The sequence below is a fragment of the Oncorhynchus gorbuscha genome, linkage group LG19, assembly GCF_021184085.1.
Source record: "Oncorhynchus gorbuscha isolate QuinsamMale2020 ecotype Even-year linkage group LG19, OgorEven_v1.0, whole genome shotgun sequence".
Taxonomy (NCBI): Eukaryota; Metazoa; Chordata; class Actinopteri; order Salmoniformes; family Salmonidae; genus Oncorhynchus; species Oncorhynchus gorbuscha.
This window is the reverse complement of record NC_060191.1, coordinates 11,473,768-11,479,809: the sequence shown is the minus strand read 5'-3', so window position 1 is coordinate 11,479,809 and position 6,042 is coordinate 11,473,768.

Sequence of the window (6,042 nt, the reverse complement as noted above, 5' to 3'; positions counted from 1 at the left end):
TGTCTCAGTCCTTTCTACTCTGACATCCACACATTGTCTCAGTCCTTTCTACTCTGACATCCACACATTGTCTCAGTCATTTCTACTCTGACATCCACACATTGTCTCAGTCCTTTCTACTCTGACATCCACACATTGTCTCAGTCCTTTCTACTCTGACATCCACACATTGTCTCAGTCCTTTCTACTCTGACATCCACAGCTTGACTCAGCCCTGTCGTCTCTGACACACACACATTGACTCAGCCATGTCTTCTCGGACATCCACAGCTTGACTCAGCCCTGTCGTCTCTGGCACACACACATTGTCTCAGCCCTTTCTACTCTGACATCCACACATTGTCTCAGTCCTTTCTACTCTGACATCCACACATTGTCTCAGCCCTTTCTACTCTGACATTCACACATTGTCTCAGCACTTTCTACTCTGACATCCACACATTGTCTCAGTCCTTTCTACTCTGACATCCACACATTGTCTCAGTCCTTTCTACTCTGACATCCACACATTGTCTCAGTCCTTTCTACTCTGACATCCACACATTGTCTCAGTCCTTTCTACTCTGACATCCACACATTGTCTCAGTCCTTTCTACTCTGACATCCACACATTGTCTCAGTCCTTTCTACTCTGACATCCACACATTGTCTCAGTCCTTTCTACTCTGACATCCACACATTGTCTCAGTCCTTTCTACTCTGACATCCACACATTGTCTCAGTCATTTCTACTCTGACATCCACACATTGTCTCAGTCCTTTCTACTCTGACATCCACACATTGTCTCAGTCCTTTCTACTCTGACATCCACACATTGTCTCAGCCCTTTCTACTCTGACATCCACACATTGTCTCAGCCCTTTCTACTCTGACATCCACACATTGTCTCAGCCCTTTCTACTCTGACATCCACACATTGTCTCAGTCCTTTCTACTCTGACATCCACACATTGTCTCAGTCCTTTCTACTCTGACATCCACACATTGTCTCAGTCCTTTCTACTCTGACACACACACATTGACTCAGCCATGTCTTCTCGGACATCCACAGCTTGACTCAGCCATGTCGTCTCTGTCACAAACAGCTTGACTCAGCCATGTCTTCTCTGACACCCACACATTGTCTCAGCCCTGTCGTCTCTGACACCCACATTGTCTCAGCCCTTTCTTCTCTGACACACACACATTGACTCAGCCATGTCTTCTCGGACATCCACAGCTTGACCCAGCCATGTCGTCTCTGTCACAAACAGCTTGACTCAGCCATGTCTTCTCTGACACCCACACATTGTCTCAGCCCTGTCGTCTCTGACACCCACATTGTCTCAGCCCTTTCTTCTCTGACACACACATATTGACTCAGCCATGTCTTCTCGGACATCCACAGCTTGACTCAGCCATGTCGTGTCTGACACCCACAGCTTGACTCAGCCCTGTCTTCTCTGACACCCACACCTTGACTCAGCCTTGTCTTCTCTGACACCCACACCTTGACTCAGCCCTGTCTTCTCTGACACCCACACCTTGACTCAGCCTTGTCTTCTCGGACACCCACAGCTTGACTCAGCCATGTCTTCTCTGACACCCACACATTGTCTCAGCCCTTTCTTCTCTGACACACACACATTGACTCAGCCATGTCTCCTCTGACACCCAGAGCTTGACTCAGTCATGTCTTCTCTGACACCCACAGCTTGACTCAGCCCTGTCTTCTCTGACACCCACACCTTGACTCAGCCTTGTCTTCTCTGACACCCACAGCTTGACTCAGCCCTCTCACCATGACACCCACACATTGACTCAGCCATGTCTTCTCGGACATCCACAGCTTGACTCAGCCATGTCGTCTCTGACACCCACAGCTTGACTCAGCCCTGTCTTCTCTGACACCCACACCTTGACTCAGCCTTGTCTTCTCTGACACCCACAGCTTGACTCAGCCATGTCGTCTCTGACACCCACAGCTTGACTCAGCCCTGTCTTCTCTGACACCCACACCTTGACTCAGCCTTGTCTTCTCTGACACCCACAGCTTGACTCAGCCTTGTCTTCTCGGACATCCACAGCTTGACTCAGCCCTGTCGTCTCTGACACACACACATTGTCTCAGCTCTTTCTTCTCTGACACACACACATTGACTCAGCCATGTCTTCTCGGACATCCACAGATTGACTCAGCCCTCTCTCTCGGATACCCATAGCTTGACTCAGCCATGTCTTCTCTGACACCCACAGCTTGACTCAGCCATGTCTTCTCTGACACCCACAGCTTGACTCAGCCCTCTCACCATGACACCCACACCTTGACTCAGCCCTGTCTTTTCTGACACCCACAGCTTGACTCAGCCCTCTCACTATGACACCCACAGCTTGACTCAGCCATGTGTTCTCTGACATCCACACATTGACTCAGCCATGTCTTCTCTGACATCCACACATTGACTCATCCCTGTCTCCCTGACACCCACACATTGTCTCAGCCCTTTCTTCTCTGACACACACAGCTTGACTCAGCCATGTGTTCTCTGACATCCACACATTGACTCAGCGCTGTCTCCTCTGACATCCACACCTTGACTCAACCATGTCTTCTCTGACACCCACAGCTTGACTCAGCCCTGTCTGCTCTGACACCCACAGATTGACTCAGCCATGTCTTCTTTGACACTCACACCTTGACTCAGCCTTCTCTTCTGTGACATCAACACATTGACTCAGCCCTGTCTTCTCTGACAACCACAGATTGACTCAGCCCTCTCACTATGACACCCACAGGTTGACTCAGCCATGTCTTCTCTGACTCCCATAGCTTGACTCAGCCCTCTCACTATGACACCCACAGCTTGACTCAGCCATGTGTTCTCTGACATCCACACATTGACTCAGCCCTGTCTCCCTGACACCCACACATTGTCTCAGCCCTTTCTTCTCTGACACACACAGCTTGACTCAGCCATGTGTTCTCTGAAATCCACACATTGACTCAGCCCTGTCTCCTCTGACATCCACACCTTGACTCAACCATGTCTTCTCTGACATCCAAAGCTTGACTCAGCCCTGTCTTCTCTGACACCCACAACTTGACTCAGCCTTGTCTTCTCTGGCACCCACAGCTTGACTCAGCCCTCTCACTATGACACCCACAGCTTGACTCAGCCATGTGTTCTCTGACATCCACACATTGACTCAGCCATGTCTTCTCTGACATCCACACATTGACTCATCCCTGTCTCCCTGACACCCACACATTGTCTCAGCCCTTTCTTCTCTGACACACACAGCTTGACTCAGCCATGTGTTCTCTGACATCCACACATTGACTCAGCGCTGTCTCCTCTGACATCCACACCTTGACTCAACCATGTCTTCTCTGACACCCACAGCTTGACTCAGCCCTGTCTGCTCTGACACCCACAGATTGACTCAGCCATGTCTTCTTTGACACTCACACCTTGACTCAGCCTTCTCTTCTGTGACATCAACACATTGACTCAGCCCTGTCTTCTCTGACAACCACAGATTGACTCAGCCCTCTCACTATGACACCCACAGGTTGACTCAGCCATGTCTTCTCTGACTCCCATAGCTTGACTCAGCCCTCTCACTATGACACCCACAGCTTGACTCAGCCATGTGTTCTCTGACATCCACACATTGACTCAGCCCTGTCTCCCTGACACCCACACATTGTCTCAGCCCTTTCTTCTCTGACACACACAGCTTGACTCAGCCATGTGTTCTCTGAAATCCACACATTGACTCAGCCCTGTCTCCTCTGACATCCACACCTTGACTCAACCATGTCTTCTCTGACATCCAAAGCTTGACTCAGCCCTGTCTTCTCTGACACCCACAACTTGACTCAGCCTTGTCTTCTCTGGCACCCACAGCTTGACTCAGCCATGTCTTCTCTGACACCCACACATTGTCTCAGCCCTGTCGTCTCTGACATCCATACATTGACTCAACCATGTCTTCTCTGACATCCAAAGCTTGACTCAGCCCTCTCACTATGACACCCACAGCTTGACTCAGCCATGTCTTCTCTGACATCCACAGCTTGACTCATCCCTGTCGTCTCTGACACCCACACATTGTCTCAGCCCTATCGTCTCTGACACCCACACATTGACTCAGCCTTGTCTTCTCGGACATCCACAGCTTGACTCAGCCCTGTCATCTCTGACACACACACATTGTCTCAGCCCTTTCTTCTCTGACACACACACATTGACTCAGCCATGTCTTCTCGGACACCCAAAGCTTGACTCAGCCCTCTCACCATGACTCCCACACCTTAACTCAGCCCTGTCTTCTCTGACACCCACACCTTGACTCAGCCATGTCTTCTTTGACACCCACACCTTGACTCAGCCTTGTCTTCTGTGACATCCACACATTGAATCAGCCCTGTCTTCTCTGACAACCTCAGCTTGACTCAGCCCTCTCACTATGACACCCACAGCTTGACTCAGCCATGTCTTCTCTGGCACCCACAGCTTGACTCAGCCATGTCTTCTCTGACACCCACACATTGTCTCAGCCCTGTCGTCTCTGACATCCATACATTGACTCAACCATGTCTTCTCTGACATCCAAAGCTTGACTCAGCCCTGTCTTCTATGACACCCACAACTTGACTCAGCCTTGTCTTCTCTGGCACCCACAGCTTGACTCAGCCATGTCTTCTCTGATATCCACAGCTTGACTCGGCCCTGTCGTCTCTGACACCCACACATTGACTCAGCCTTGTCTTCTCAGACATCCACAGCTTGACTCAGCCTTCTCTTCTGTGACATCAACACATTGACTCAGCCCTGTCTTCTCTGACAACCACAGCTTGACTCAGCCCTCTCACTATGACACCCACAGGTTGACTCAGCCATGTCTTCTCTGACACCCACAGCTTGACTCAGCCCTCTCACTATGACACCCACAGCTTGACTCAGCCATGTGTTCTCTGACATCCACACATTGACTCAGCCCTGTCTCCCTGACACCCACACATTGTCTCAGCCCTTTCTTCTCTGACACACACAGCTTGACTCAGCCATGTGTTCTCTGAAATCCACACATTGACTCAGCCCTGTCTCCTCTGACATCCACACCTTGACTCAACCATGTCTTCTCTGACATCCAAAGCTTGACTCAGCCCTGTCTTCTCTGACACCCACAACTTGACTCAGCCTTGTCTTCTCTGGCACGCACAGCTTGACTCAGCCCTGTCTTCTCTGACACCCACACCTTGACTCAGCCTTGTCTTCTGTGACATCCACACATTGACTCAGCCCTGTCTTCTCTGACACCCACAGCTTGACTCAGCCCTCTCACTATGACACCCACAGCTTGACTCAGCCATATCTTCTCTGACACCCACAGCTTGACTCAGCCCTCTCACTATGACACCCACAGCTTGACTCAGCCATATCTTCTCTGACAACCACAGCTTGACTCAGCCCTCTCACTATGACACCCACAGCTTGACTCAGCCATGTGTTCTCTGACATCCACACATTGACTCAGCCATGTCTTCTCTGACATCCACACATTGACTCAGCCCTGTCTCCCTGACACCCACACATTGTCTCAGCCCTTTCTTCTCTGACACACACAGCTTGACTCAGCCATGTGTTCTCTGAAATCCACACATTGACTCAGCCCTGTCTCCTCTGACATCCACACCTTGACTCAACCATTTCTTCTCTGACATCCAAAGCTTGACTCAGCCCTGTCTTCTCTGACACCCACAACTTGACTCAGCCTTGTCTTCTCTGGCACCCACAGCTTGACTCAGCCATGTCTTCTCTGACACCCACACATTGTCTCAGCCCTGTCGTCTCTGACATCCATACATTAACTCAATCATGTCTTCTCTGACACCCACAACTTTACTCAGCCTTGTCTTCTCTGGCACCCACAGCTTGACTCAGCCATGTCTTCTCTGACATCCACAGCTTGACTCAGCCCTGTCATCTCTGACACACACACATTGTCTCAGCCCTTTCTTCTCTGACACACACACATTGACTCAGCCATGTCTT